The sequence below is a fragment of the Cygnus olor genome, chromosome 3, assembly GCF_009769625.2.
Source record: "Cygnus olor isolate bCygOlo1 chromosome 3, bCygOlo1.pri.v2, whole genome shotgun sequence".
Lineage (NCBI taxonomy): Eukaryota > Metazoa > Chordata > Aves > Anseriformes > Anatidae > Cygnus > Cygnus olor.
Window position 1 is genome coordinate 67,386,534 of NC_049171.1, and position 15,998 is coordinate 67,402,531.

The window sequence follows — 15,998 nt, forward strand, 5'->3', positions numbered from 1 at the left end:
CACTCCCAAGCCACCGGCACGGCTGCCGCGGGGCTGCGGAGACACCCGGGGGGGGGGAGCTCACCGCGGCCCCCGCCGCCCTCGGAGCCCCGGGGCCCCCCGCCGAGGCGCCCCGCGGAAGCGCGGCCGTGCCGGGGCTGCGCCGGGGGCTTTCCCGCGAGCATCCCCCGAGCATCCCCGCGGCCGGCGGGCGGGCGGGCGGCGGGGCCGTGCCGAGCCGTGCCGAGCCGTGCCGTTCCGTGACTCACCCGCCGGGGCCAAGCGGGGAAACTCCCGCTTCGGTGGCAGAGCGCATGTGCCGAGGCTCCCAGCCTCCGCTCCTCGCACCCTCCCCTCGCTGCCTCCCTGCCTCCCGCCCTTCCTCCCTGCTCTGCCTCCTTCCCTCCTTCCCTCCCCGCCCGCCCGCCCGCCGCCGTCTCCTCTCCCTGCCGGCTGGGTGCTGAAGTTGGGCGGATGGCAGCAGCCCAGCTCCGCTAGGACGAGCCGCCGCAGCCCTTCCCGGGATCGCTCAGCGCCAACCGCACGCAGCCGGGCGGGGGTGGGTAAGGCTCTCCGCTGGGGTTTCAGCCTGAACCGTGCGGAACGGCAGCAAAATGTCTGCTTCGGACTGATGCGCGGGGTGGGGGGAGTGGGGAGGGGGGGAGAAAAAATAAAAAAAAAAAAAAAAGAAAGGGGAGGGGGGGAGGAAGAGAGGAGGGAGGTGAGAGGGAGGATGGATGGAGGGCGGTGGAGTGAGGCTGAAAATGGGGGGACCGGCTGTGTGTGTGGCAGTGTGTGTGTGTGTTACAACGGGCGGCTGCGGCGCCGAGGCTGCAAGGTGGTGTTTCTGTGTGTGTGTGTGTGTGTGTATGCGCGCGTGTGTGTGTGTGTATGTGTGCGCGCGGCTCCGTGCCCGCGATGCACAAAGGGGTGGAGAGAGGTGCCGCCGGGCTCTGCCCGCGCCCTCCCCCGCCGCCCCCCCGGTTCGTGCCCGGGGTGCCGTCGGGCATCCGCCGAGCCGGGCGATGCTGCCCAGCCCGGGGCGGGGACGTGGAAAAGGGGGGGACACGGGAAGTGGGGGGGGACCGTGCCGCCCCCGGGGAAGCCGGGGGCATGGGCTGGCGGTGTGACAGCCGCCGGCTCGCAGCTGAGGCAGCGCTCCTCCTGCCTCCCTTCCCTCCTGACCTTCCCCCGCGTATCGCGGCTCTGCTTGGCGGGCGGCGGGCAGCAATTAGCATTATTATCGCTATTACCGTTTTCATCCGAGGAGCCGGCGTAAGGTGCGGGCGAACACCCGAGTCGTTGCTCCGAAGCCGAGAGTTGCTTCCCGCTCCCCCGTTCCCCTACCCCAAGCCCCCGTCTCGGCCGCCCCCAGCGGGCCGGGGAGCCCCCGGGGGCCGCCCCCGCCGTGCTGCCCTGCGGCACCGCCAGCCTCCTGCCCCGGCCTCCATCCCGGTATATGCCGGCGGCGGCAGCACGGCGGCGGGGGGAGCGGGTGGCGGGACTGGGGCTGCTCCCGGTGCGACCCCCGGCCCCGGTCCCCGCACGGCGGCGCGGCCCCGGGCGGCGCGGGGCTTCCCTGAGCCCGGGGAAACCCCGGCTGCTGCCGCTGCCGGTGCGGCGGGGGGATGCTGCAATCCCCGGCAGCCTCCCAAAGCCGCCGTGCGCTGCGGTTCCTCACCTCTCCCCGGGATGAACCCGCCCGCGGTTTTAAGCAGGCTGAGGTCGTCTCTCTTGCTCGGCTGTCAAGCCCGCGTTGCACAATTTATAGCTGATTCTTGTTGATTCATCAGGGGACCTTACCCGCGCCGTCAGGCTTAGCATCGGCAGGGGTAAAATTTAGGATTTTCGGCATTCGGTTTCCTCATTTCCGTATGTGGATTTTCACCGATATGTGTCTCAGGTTTGCAGCCAGATGCTTTTGCAAAATGGATGAAATCTCAAATACCCTGCTAGGTAAATGTAAGTTACATATTGTCTGGCAATAGTATTATGGGTAACAGGTGATAAATAGCTTTCAACAAATGTAATATACACACGCTGCAAATTTGGGGAGTTGTATCAAGGAAGTTAATCCTTATCCAAATCAGTGGATGGTAGTGGCATCATCCTTACGTAAATCACTAGGGAATTTTCCCGTGGCCCAAGTCGTTTAGGCAAACAAATTATTTCACCGTTATAAAGACACAGTGTTACACGCTGTTATCACTGTTATCAAATATGTATTTTCATTTGATTCCGTACTCAGAATAAGCAAAGTCCTAACAAAAGATGTGTGTGCCCCACCCCAGTAAGTTTACTGCCTCAGAACTGCAGGCCATGATAGATGCAAGTATTTACCTCCCTAAAATACGTGAGAGTCAGACATTGAAATGCCTTTCTCAATCAGGGCCTTAGATCCTTCTAAGTAGCCGAAATGGGAACATAATTTGATTAAAAGCATACGATCAAAAGAATTGCTATAGTGAGTTGGACATCTAGTCCAATATCCTGGCTCTGACTGTAGTCATTAGCAGATGCTGAAGGGAGAAAAATGTAAGAAACAGGGCTGGTATACAGTGTTTTTTTCCTGGCATATCCTTTCAAGTTCAAGCAAACTGTAGTACAGGGATTTCTTAACCTGGAGTTTGCTTCCAGGCCATCATGTGTAATAAGCCCCTGACTTTCTGTGCTCCTTTTTTTTAATCCATTTATACTTTGGTCTCAACCACATTCTGTGGCAATGAGCGCCACAATTTAATTATGATTTGTGTGAAAAAGTACTTCCTTTTGTTTGCTATGAACCTGCTGCCTGATAATTTCATTCAGTGTGTGACAAAGAGCGCACACTGTGCCTGCACAAGTTGCTAGCAGTGTCCTCTCACTCCAGAGCAGGTACAGCACTGGCAGTACAAGTCCCGTCATTTCATCTAACACTGAGTTAGGAGGTCTGCCTAGGAGTGTAAAGCCATATTAAGCTCTCAGTCTTCCTGTTGAAATCTACAGATAAGAATAGTCGTTCTTTTTCTTGTTATTCAACATGGGTACTTGTGCACAAAAAATTGCCGTGAACCCATGAACTCATTTCAAAAAGGCTACTGAAAAGCTGTCTGCTGAAAATTAACTCTCTGCACTATTGATTTGAATCAAAGTCTGACTGACAGCTTGGTGAAAAAAAAAATCCTGTCCTAATCCAGTTTTCTACTTATCCTAAGCAGAAGATAAAATGTTTTATTTTCAAACTGCATTTTTTTTTCAAGAAGTATACTAAATACAAAATGGAATCTACATACATCTATGAACTCGGCACATTTGTGTAACTTCTCTGCTAATTAATTCATCTGTGTAAAGCTTATTATAAGGAATGTGCATATTGAACGATGCACACGGTTTCATCAGTAAAGTTTAAATGTCCCATAAAATCTAAGTGATTTGGAAGGACTTGTGACACGAGGTCTTCTCCCCACGAGTGCTACTGAGTTTGAATCATCCTTAAGAAGCAGAATCCTTGGTCAGATTAACATGGCAGAAAGCTTTCCTGATCTCACTGTTAGGCCCTCTTTGAGTTCGTCACAAGAGTAATAAAAGAATAAGAGCCCAGAGAGCTACAAAAGCACCACATGGACCCAAAGATCCAGAAGTTCCTACTGTTTGAAATCAGGTGCAGACACAACTTAGAACAACACAATCCACAGCAAATTGTGGGCCCATGGAGAACCGTAAGAACTCATGTAAGCTGAGAAATCCTTCACAAAAGATAAAATATTGGCAACCTCAGATGCTGTAATCCTCACCTCCCAACAGACTAAAAGAAGAGACCAAGTGGTATGATTATGAAGACAGGATATAAGGGATGTCAGTCAGTCTCAGACATAAGCCAGTCTCAAACTAGTATGTATAGGTATACATATATGTGGCAAACATACGAATATAAACTTTCCATCATCAAAAATGCATGTGTGAAAAAAATATAATCCTACTATCTTTTAAATAAGATTAAACTTTTTTTCTGCTTCTATAATGAGCAAATGAAACAACGTTCTTACTTGTATGCTTCACATGCGTGCCTTTAAATATAAAACAGGGGGAGATTTCTATGAGTACTCAAGAAGTGTACTAAATGAAACAGTGTTAGCTCTTACAGAGATGTTGGTCGCAGTTCCATTAGCTCCCTTCTTATAACATCTCAATGATTTCACGTATGGATTTATTTTGCACTTGTACCCAATGTCTCAACTTCAGCATTTTTGATGAAAAATATATCCTCACCATACTTGTAGTGCTTGTTCTGGGAATGTATAATGAGTTTTCTAAGAACATAAAATTAATGTGCTAATTAGCTTCGGTTAAAATTAGTTAAATTGAAATCATTCAAGAAATTTAGCATTTCTATTGACCTCTTGTTTGTCCTAAGTAGTCTTTGTAATGAAATAATGCAATCAAACTTTCCATATTGTTAATTAAAAGCTTGTGCATAGGGTATAAAAACAAATGAATAGAATAAGTTGTAATTAAGTTTACCTATTCCTGGCTATAGCTAATGGCTATAACCATACAGGCTGTAAGTAGGCTTGTGTGAGTAGCTTTGCTGGCTCTTCAGGGGCTACTGCACCCCCTGAAGGAACGGAGCCTTTCAGCTCAGCACCCTGGCAGGTCCTGGCTACAGCAGGACTGAGGCAGGGGGGATTCATGCCTGTGTCACGCGGTCCCACTAGGAAGTTTGCTGCTTCAGAGACCTCCTGTCTGAAAAAAAAAAAATAATTGTGCCTCTACCCGAAGCTGGGTGTCTGCTCTCAGAAGGTTTCCCTTGGCACAGCTGCTGCCTCTAATGTGCACAAAGGAAGCAGCCATGCAGTGTAACTATGGCAGGAACCTGTGGGAACACTTAAAGCACACAAACCAATGAACTCAGGGTCTGCACTGCTGCTCCTGCCCAGCCACCATGCAACCTGGGCCACAGCTAAATGTGGGGCCTCCAAAGTAGGGGCTGGGTTCACATGCTTCAGCAGTTCTGCACTGCTCTGGTGATGCAAAATAGATGTAAACTCAATTTAAATGACTGCTGTGCTTTGAATAATTTGTGCTGTTCTGGTATATTAATGAATCTGGGCTTAAATTAAAAAAAAAAAAAAAAAAAGAATAAAACAAAGTAATGCAAACTGATTTAATACTGAATCTATCATATCTTAATGTTTTGAGTGATAGCTTTGTCTTTGGGTTCCTTGTTTATAAAATATGAACGAAATGTTTCTTACCTTTCATACAATCACAATTTTCATAAATTATTTATTGTGTAATCAAATGGCATTAAGTTCTTAGAAATTGGTAGATTTCTAGCCAAAAATCTTAAATCTTAAAGCCAAGTATTACATATTGCACTTAAAGACACTTAGACATCTTCAACACTACGACTGCTCTGCATAATCCTTCTCCATACAAAAATACAAAATAACTAGCCTAGTTTCATCAGTGAGAAAGGGAGTAAATTAGTGAGTGATGCATTAACATAGCTATGCAGCTTCTGCTACCAAAGCAGCTTCATTTAAAGCATCTTGGCTCTTCTTCCAGTGATGCCAGCTCTGTGCTTGCTGAAGTATGAGAGAGAGATCACAAGCTGGATGACTCTATATAGACCTAACTCTATATGTGCTGCCCATCAGAGAGTATAACTGAGAAAATGCTGCCTTTAAAGGGAGTCACTCTACCATGGCTTCCTGCTGTAAAAGTCAATTGAATATGTCACTTTGGTCTGTAATTTTGGTTCAGTGCAAGTCCAAGCAAGACTTGCTGGTAGTCTGTTTTAGGAAGGTTGAATATGGTTTGGGCTGTTTTGCTGTGTTATGTTTTGCGATGTTATATTTTGCTGTGCTGTGGTGTGCTGTAACAATGTCTTCATTTATCAGCGACTCGTGACAGCTGCAGTAAAATAACCCCATGTGTTCAAAGATAAAGCAATTAGACCACAGGAATCATGGATGAAGGCTGTCAGGGCATCCTTAGCACAACACTTCTATGCCTATTGCAGTTCAGACAGCTTTCAGATGAGAGGGCTCAAAATGCAGGGCACTCCAAGAGGCAAGTGTTCAACCAGCCCTAGACACGCTGCAGCTAAGGGAAGGAGCTTAAGGAAGTCCTTACATTTCTCACGCTACCAACTAGTGTCACCGTATACATGCTGATCTCCTAAAAGCCTAAATAAGAGGAAAACACGCAGTACATGTTTAATAGTGTGGTTACTATTTATCCTTTATGCAATGAGAGTGACTTTGTGAAATTAGGAGTTTCTTAGTCAATCCACCTTATTAGGGTGCTCTTACCCAGCCCTGCAGGCAGCACCCAGTCTCCAGCATTCATATTGCACCACACCTTTGGGTGGTGTAGATGTGGCTTTCTCAATTGTTTGCATCAAATGAAAAACAAGAGCAGTGAGTAATAACTTCCTTTACAAGGGCTTCACAAGGAGCCCAGGTTTAATGAATGTAGGTGGGAAGTGTGGTCCTAATTACTTTGTGTCCAAAAGGTAGTTTTACTTCCAAGTCTTAATATCTTCAGAAATGAAAAATCTCTAAAATATTAATCAGAAAATTTTCACAGCTTTCAAGATGAGTTTGGGAAGAGAGGATTGAGATGTGTAACCTGTTTTTATTGTTCGTTTACAACGGTTCAAAAGTACACCCAAAAATTATTTTCACGCTTAACTCTGAACTAGTTTGTTGGAATGCAGTTGTCATATAATGATCTGATAATCTAACTCATTCAGCTTGATATATCTCATAATCTTGTAACAAGAGTTTAGTTTGTCCTGTTTTTTTTCACTGTTATATTTATTATGTATTCAAAGGTCTCTACAAACACTTTTTGACCCAGACAATGTGGAAAAATAAAAAAAAAAGATAATAGTAATCAGAGTCTTAGCTGCATGGTAAGCATCATGCTGACCAGAATAGACAAGGATATTTTCAAATTCAATATCTGATTATTTCATATGTAAAACCAAGTCATAGAGCTACTGAAAAAAGTCAAGACAGTACTCGTGTGGTGAGGACATAGAAAAGCAGAGAGGGTACACCTCTACCCAGTAAATGCAGCAACTTCATAAATTATGAAGTCATGAAAATGGCATCTTTGAATGGTACAGTCATGTACAACTGGGCATTGGTCAGCGACTGAGTATACAAAGATTCACTATAGAGAAATATGACTGTTTATGGGGTTTGTCCTGAGTTCTGTTTGCAGAAGAACCATCCCATATCAAATATCTGTCTCAAAGAGCATGTCTTAACTGCAAATTGCAATGTATGGTAGAGAGACCTGACATAAGTTGAACACTGGAAAAAATCTAGTTAAAGCAGCACTGTACCCTGTGGAAGAAAATGACCTTATTTTACCTCTCCTATCTGTATGCCATCTTGCATCGTGCAATATAGGCTACTCAGAAACTGAGAAATCCACTCCTGATTTTTTTCTGTTTTTTAAACTAAATGTCTTCTGAGGGCATTTACCATGAAATATGTTCCATACTCCTTCAGCTGATGTCTTAGCCGTTCTTAAACCTGCTTCAATTGATCAATATCCCTCTTCATCTACGGACTTCCCAACTGTATTTCAATAGCAGTCAGTGAAAAATACAGAATTAACACAGCTTTCACATGGCTGTCTAAGTTTTCAGTTTTATGTAGCTAAGGGAGGACAGCTCTTCCAGGTGCAGTATTGCACTGAGCACTTCTTTTACTTGCTGTGACTCAGTTCCCGTTAGATTCCCAGGTTATGTCCTGTAAAACAACAGAAGCCTGAGCTTGTGCACCAGAACCTGACCATCTGCATATAGCATTGTTAGAGTGGTCCCAGCCCTGGCTAGAAAACTAGCGCAGTCCAGGGAGAATTCCCAATAAAATGCCTGCATGAAGCAGTCCTGTTATTCAGAGCAGGGCAGTCTAATTATAGGAATATAACTAAATTGGCCGTTTGGCCTCAGAGCCAGAGAAGAAGTCCTGGAATTGCTTAGCTTTCTAATATAGATATGTCACATCTTTTCAGGATGGAGCTTCCAGCCTCTGGCTTTGGCCTGCATCTTTTCTCCTTTGGTATGTGATGTTAGATTCAACCAAAGTAAATCCCTGTTTGCTGTGACTTAGTTACCGATGGATCCAGATCACCTTAAGTCAGTGATTTGCCCTTGTTAGCCTATGTTGTTCCCTCAGTATTCGCCTACTACAAACATTAGCATTAGCAATTTTTATGGTTCCTTCCGTTTCGTTCATAGTAGAGGGAAGGTTGTCAAGCTGAATAAAATAACATATTCCTGAAAGACCCAATTAGAAACACACCTGCTTAAAAGTTATTCCCTATTTTTAATTTCAGACCAAGATTTATCAGGTTTTAATACATTTAATGTTTACCAAGTTCATTTTTATCATATTTATTTTACAATCACAATGTTATATGTACTAACAGAAGTCAACGTATTTACATTGGCAATATAGCCACCAAATTCAGCCATCAAATTGATAACCTTATGTAAAATATATAGCCATATAGTTTTAATTTTTTATTTACCATAACTCATATGGAATGCCTTTAATTATTATTAAGTTCACTCAAGTCTTTCATATGATTATTATTAATAATATTCTATCAAATCTGTTGGATGTGGTGGTGTTGTTTTTATGTTTAATATTGATTTCTTTCACACATAACAGCATAGAGGAGAATTATTCAAACATTTAGCAAGAAAGTGTAAAGTTTAGAAAAGGGGTGTGGCTCATATCTGTATGTGCATGATATAATAGGAAAATTATATACCCTGTGTGACTTGACTTCTACTGAGCATTTTTCTTGGCCAGGCATATAATGCTGTGACAAACACCGTGACCTGGTTTCATACAGGGTGTAAAGGCCAGTGACATTTCAGGAACTTTTAAGAAAACAGAGAGTCCAGAAAGCTCCAAACTGTAAAAGAGGAGGGTACGATTTTTCATATTATAACAATCTTGAGAATCTAGACAATTTAGTAAGCACTGAGAATGAATACAGAGCACATTATGAAAAGGCTGTCCTTATTAATACTGTTTTTCCAGATTTCTGGGTTTCAGACCTAGGAAGTCTTTTAAGATAATTGTCCCATCATGCCATTTTTGCTACAAGCTCATTTTTCAAAGAATCACATCACCTCTGTGTTCTAGGACATAGTAAACAGCACTGCTGTTTCATGGAAAAGAAATACAGATACCCATTAATTAAGTGATTTCCCAGGATCACACAGTAAAGTACTGGCAGATGCATAAATTGAATATAAAGGGCAGGAATCAAATTTCTTGTTGAAAAGACGTTCAAGAGTCAGAATTTAACACCAAGAATCTTGACTCACACTCAACTTAACAGCTTTCTTTTTTACCAAAGTAATGATCAGGTGTAAAATATCAGTGAGAGCTTAAGATACAGGACAAAAATGGGAATTTGCATTTGACTCAGAAGTCAGTCTTTCTGTTCAAATGTTCTTAGCCATTCTAAAAATGACCAGAGCAAAGCCCACATGTTTTCATCCAATATAATTACACTGATGCCTTGAATATGTAACCTGAATATCAATATTAAAAGTATTAGTTATGGCCCTGTTAGAAAAATATCCCTCAATAGGAAGAAAGAAACTTCGAAAACATGGTAGCTTTGGATAATCGAGCAATGTAACCATAAATTTTGTAAACTGGAAGAAGAGAATGGAAACATAGTTGGTGGCATGATACCTTCTGCATATATCTACTGATATTTGGCTCATCAGTTCTTTAAAAAAATCTGTTGGGTTTGTTTAGTTTAGTTTTTTTTGTTGTTCGTTTGTTTTTGTGTGTGTGTGTTTGTGTGTGTGTGTTTTCTTTCTTGTATGTGTGTGCATGATTCATTAAACCATTACCTATAGATCTGTCTATACAATTCCCAATACAGTAAAGTCAGTCGGATAACACTTGTTCTAGCTTTACTAAATTAAAAATACAATACAATACAATACAATAATTTTCTGCATATATGTTTTGTTTATCTTTTTTTTTGTGTGTGTGACAAAAGATCCTATGAGATCACAGCTATAACACAATTTTTTATTTTTTTTTTACTGCTAGCAACAAGAGGACTAAGAGTGGACTAACAAGTCAACACGTCTAATTCTGCTAATGAATACACAATACATTTTCTAACCCCAAATTACTCTGAATGATAACAACACTATACATTCTTTGGCTTAATCAGAGCTTGGCCTAGGGGAGGTGTTTTCATCAGCCTACATCAGCATATACTTTATAAATTTATATTATATGTATATTTATTTTTAATGCAGTCTAAGATATTTTGAATAAATTGCCTTGTGCGTAGCATGGTGACAGAATACATCCACGGGCTGCAGCATAAGTTACTCCCAGTCAACTTCTCCAGTATATTTGCCCTGAAGTACACTGATGGCCCAAGTAAATGTAAAGTAGGTTTTTTCTTAGTGAAAAGAAGTCACTCCATGTCCCTTTAAAGATAGGGGGAAAGGTCTCTTTGAATTCAAGTAAATATGGTTTAAAAGAACTTTAATGTAAGAAGACTAAATTTGTCTGAAAGTGTAATTTATTGCAGACTGAGTTGTAGCTGGAATTCAGATGGTTTAAGGTTCACAGGGGTTTTAACTGTCCAAATAATTCAATTGCTGTTAACGTATAAGGCATTTTTCCATTAACTTCAATGGACTTCTATGGCAGAAACTATTCTTACATGCAATGCCACCAGTCATATTTCAAACATGTGATTGTGAGAGCTCTATTTAGGCTGTTAAATAGAAACTATTCTGCTGGACAGTGAGATCATATGCAGCAAAGGGACTGAATGCCAGAGACACCCTGACTTGGACTGCACCCTGTGCAGTGAGATACTAATGGGAACCACCTAAAGACAGTATTTTTTGTTTTAAGCTGAACAATATTCATGCAGCAGATTTATTTATTTATTTATTTATTTTTCAGTCTGTATCAAACCGCAATCCACATAGGTGAGAGACTACTTTAAATTGTGCTAGAGTCTTATCCTCAGAGGTACAGAGTGTATGCAGCAGGGTGCCAAGCAAATCAACTGCTATCGAACCAGGCTGGCGGCATGTACTCAGCAGCTCTCTGGATTAGGCTGCTTTTTATTAGTATGGCCAATTCCAGCAGGTGGCTTAGGAGTAGTTTTAGGAACACTGGAAAATAAGAACATAGACTGGAGGGAACACCCTGGCTAATTGCATCCAAATCCCCAGCTGTTTCCAACCATCAGTTCTTACTTTTCCTTCCTATTCTGGATCAATTTAATATTAGAAGCAGGAAGGGTCTTACATCTATTCTTATTCAAAGGGTGTTCCAGAGCTCCTGCTGAAAACCTTTTTTTTCTCATTTCCATATGCATTTATTGAAAACTAGCTTATTCTCCATTTGTTCCTATGCAATAATCCATATTAAATTGTTTTCCCTTCCTTTTATTTGTCCATCTGACATATTCATCTCACTCCCGTTTAAATATTTGTCCCCATATTGCTCCTTAGATCAAACAGACCTCAGAAGATGGAGGGAATCCTCAGAATGCAAAATCTCCATATCTTGGGAGGAAAGAAGGCTCAAATGCCATGGCAACAGCACTCCTTCCATTCATGAAAAACCTCCTCCAGCCCTTTCTCTTCATAACTTGATCTGTGGAGTTCACTGTAGTAGGAATGCAATAGGCTGCATGACTACTACACAGTCATCCTCTCACTCCCATTTATTTAAAGGTGATTCCATGCTAAGATGCACCTAACACCTTAAGAAAGCATAGAGTTGTGTTGCTTGAGTTTCAGTGCTGTGACACAGAGCCTTCCTTGCTGTAAATAATGGCATCAAAACTCTTAAAGTAGTCTGTGTAAGAAAAGACTCAGTTACATAAACTTCTACAATCTGGACCTAACTGAAAGATGTATCTTGATACTCATTTCTGATGAAGCTGCAACCTGTGAGGCCTGCTGATAATGATTCACCACTGGTGAGGTGAACAAGTGACTGGTTGTCAGAAGGAAAGGTGATAGCTGACCCATAGCCACTTCTATTCTAAGTTATACAATGTGAAAGAAAAAGAAAAAACATTTCAGGTGAAATAGTAGTTAGTAAAAAAAATAAATAAATTACATGAACTCCTGCATGAATTTTCCCTACCTTAAATTTAATATTTGTATCTATCTTTCTATCTATATGTATTAGAATGAAAATAAACAAGAAACAAGACGAGAGAAAAAAAATAGGAAGATATATCAATATATCTCAGGAAAAAAAATTTAATTAGTATATTAATATTAAAGATATACTTAACTTCAGAAAGCTTTTCTGACTTCATGTAACTTTAATGGATGTAATTTCTTTAAAAGTTGATAAAGTTGCTTTTGGAATTATTTCAAACCTAATAAATAAAGGAAGAAACAAAACAAGGTCTTGCTAACTTAATAGCCAAAAAATCTGGTATAATAGAATTCTCATTCACTCTCCCAAAAGAAACCAAATTTATTCTTGTTTACTACTAGGTTTAGAGGTGCCTGAAAGTTGTTTGTTTTTGTTTGTTTGTTTTTCTTGTTGTTGTTGTTTGTTTGTTTGTTTTTCTATCACCAAATTACCTTTCCACATTGATCTGGATACGGGAAAGCTTAAGCATTAATATACCTTCTCTTGTCAGACAAAATTGCTTTTTCAGGAAATTTCTGTAAGTTACTTATAAGTGCTTCTCAATTTTGGCATCTTGTAGAACTAGATAAACTAACAAAATATGAGCATACATACTAAGATGTTAGTCTAGAAGAACAGTGTTCCAACAATGACAACTGTGTGATGCAATTGCTTTGGTTCCCCCATATGATATTTCACAGGACAAAAAAAGAATGTCATCCACTTTGATTTGTTGCTTCTTGTTCAGAAGAAAAGTCAAATCACAGGATAAATTAAACATTTGTCAAGGTAATGAAGAATCTGGGCCATTTGAATGAATGGGCTCATGATTATTCTTAAAGTTGAATTGTGTTATGAACTAGGTAATGTTGACCCACTTGCAGACTTGAATGGAAACAGACCATGTGGATTTATAAAGTTTTCACTCTCACGTCTCAAAAGTTGTCTTTACACCCAAGCAAAGGTTTGAACTGACAGTAAGCATGACATATATTTTATTCCCCTTGCTATCCTAGCTGTTAACATGCAATAAGGAAAATACTCAGCCCTATATCAGGGCAGGGACCTAACTGGGAAATGAAATTTGGCCAAGCCCAAACTTACGATAGCTGAATGATGTCCAAATGTCTGATGTGATTAACAGGCAGCAATGCCCCCGGAAAATGCAATTATAACACGACTTCAGTTTATTCTTTAATAGTAAAAAAAAAAATTGTATTGTTCAAACAAACATTAAAGCCTTTCAGAAACCATCTAAATTTGGCTTCAGACTGTTTCAGACTTTGAATGCTTTTCAGTGTTTCTGAGTGATGTGCGAGGTTGGTGCAATTAGCACATTGAAAACACATCTCCTTCTTAAGATGTTGCATGGGTGCCATACCAGAGGCCAACATGTGTCATGAGTATTATCTACATGTGTCAGAGGAGAGTCCCCTAATCAAAAAAGCAGCTACCTTGAGGTTGTAGATATGCACATGCTATTTGTTAAAGGACATTCTGGAGCTCAGGTACCCCAAAAAAAATATGTGGAGACAGTACTGAGTTGGTCTGTGTGCCCAAGCAATGAACACTTACCTTTTGGGCGTCCAGTGGCTGTTTACTCCATGAAGCACTCCACATCCCACCAACATCCCAGTGTCTGAGCCTGTCTCATTCTCTTATCATACTTCCACACACAGACGCAAGAAATCTTGTCTTGTTCACAAGACAGCGATGTAGATGGGGCATGGGAACCTCCCACACATCCAGCTGGCTAGAACATACGATTTTGGTCCCCCTGTAAGCAAAGCTTCTTAAAGCAGATAGAAAGTATACACAACACGTGTTTATTATGGCTAGGACTCTGAACTAATCTGCAACTCCACAAAATCAGAATTTCAGATGTGGACTTACACAGAACACTGTTAGCAAGCATATCTAATCTTTGTCAGTCTCTCTCCAGAAGTCATCAGTCATAGCAAAATTACAACGATGATGTCGTAAATTAGGATAAAGCCAAAGAAACTAAATTCAAGAAGTTTTCTGATTGTCTTTGAGAAGTGTCCAAAGTAGTAGTAATGGGAATGGGAAGGTTAGAAGTTGATCTTTAGTGGTATAGATGGTTAGTGGCCAGGGGTGACTTCTGACAATAAGAGCGGAAATATACTTTCTTAGGGTGCTCCTGCATCCTAAAGGATGAAATCAAAAATATTCTCCATGAAAGTATCATAGTACTTGCCCACAAGTCAATGCCAGTGAGAAAACATGTCAGTTCAAATCAAGAACTGCAATGCAAAACTACCAACGTTTCAACACATGGAATGATGAACACGAATACAGGCCTCCACCCTACCAGAAAAATCTGCTTAATCTTACTTTATGACAAAACATGCAGACAGCTCAATTTCACTCTGACTAGTTCTTTCCACAAAACTACAAAAATTTCCTTGCCTGAGCAGGAAGTGCTTGAGTCAGCTCCACAGAACAGAAGTCTATCCATTCATTAAGTGGGATGAATCTTCTATTGAGATGCTAAATATTGTTTCATTGCCTGGCATACAGCCCTTCTATATGATCTGAAGAACTTTTTATTCCACAGTCATATATTCAGTGTGAGCCTTTTGCCCCTGGCTCTCCACCTGCTTTTCTGCTTACATTCTGAGGCAAGAACTGCTGAACTTGGGGAGCAGGAAAACTGAATTATTGACAGAGACAGTCTACAGAAAGATTTAGATTATGTGTACATCTCAGAACTGTTTATCCAGATCTTTCAGGAAAAGAAACAATTCTGCAAGAGCAGAAGTAATAACCAGCAAAGACTGAGGCATCAAGGAGATGTTAATGGGGCATTCAAAATGTAGGAATGCAAGATACAGGCATATCAGGCATTGAGACTGTAATGGTAGACAGTAATGATGGGTACTGAAGTGAGAACATGAGCCTGGATATTAGTGAAGAAAAGAGGAATTTAGTGATGGCTACAGTGATACAAACCTGGAAGTATGAAATAGGAGGGTAAAGTAGTAAAAGTAAAAAGAGTAAAGCTGAAAAATAAATGTGAGAGGGAGGAAGGAGGCTTTTTGCTGTGGAGATAGGAAGGAGAGAGGGATTTTAGAGCTCAGAAAAATGAATGACAGTATTTCAACAGATGAGATGATAAATGAGAGAGAAGTCAATGGTGACTGAAGTTTAAAAGGTTGGGAACAAAGTGGTTTGAAAGATTTTTGGTGCAGAACAGAGTGGAATATGTAGAGAGGTAAGAAAGACTGTTTCTCTTTCTATCCAATGAATTTAACTTGCCAGTGCAACATCAAGAAGAAGAAAGCCATTCGCTAGTTGATAAGAGGCTGAACAGAGCAAGATCTCACCAACAGTAAGCTGACTACACAGATAACAGTTTAGACATAAGGCAGTAGAGGAACATGTTGCGGGAAAAAGAAAACTAATGTTAAAGTACTAGAAAAAAAGCAGTAGATGCTGAAGAGTTTTATAGTGAGGACTGAGGGGAATGGAAGAAATGTACTATAATCACTTTTCAACATAACAGCTGATTATTTCTAATATATTTTGATTATTAGAAGATGTTTGTAACATTTGAGGAATCCAGTCCTTATAACAAGATGTTTTTTCAGCCTGAACATTAGCTAAGATTTTATTCAAGTCCTGCTTTAAAAAGTAGTTTAAAACTTAAAGAGTTAATTTAACTGCATTAAAATATGACACATGGACAACACCAGAACCAACCAAAGAAACAAAAATGTTCAATTTTCCCTAAACTAAAATTTCTTCCTGAGGCACTCAAAACTATGTACCATTCAACTAGGTCAGAACTAACAAACAGATAACAATTTTATATTCTCTCTTTTTTTC

At 41.2% G+C, this 15,998-nt stretch overlaps 1 protein-coding gene across 2 annotated transcripts in view; it reads left to right on the top strand.

Annotated features, from left to right (window-relative positions):
• Window positions 1–351: 351 nt before the first annotated feature.
• RGS17 (regulator of G protein signaling 17) overlaps window positions 352–15,998 on the top strand; it is a 74,531-nt gene continuing 58,884 nt past the window's right edge. For both annotated transcript variants that reach the window (XM_040551364.1, XM_040551366.1), the window contains exon 1: window positions 352–538. The gene's annotated coding sequence lies outside the window, so the exon portion shown is untranslated. The remainder of the gene's footprint in view (window positions 539–15,998) is intronic.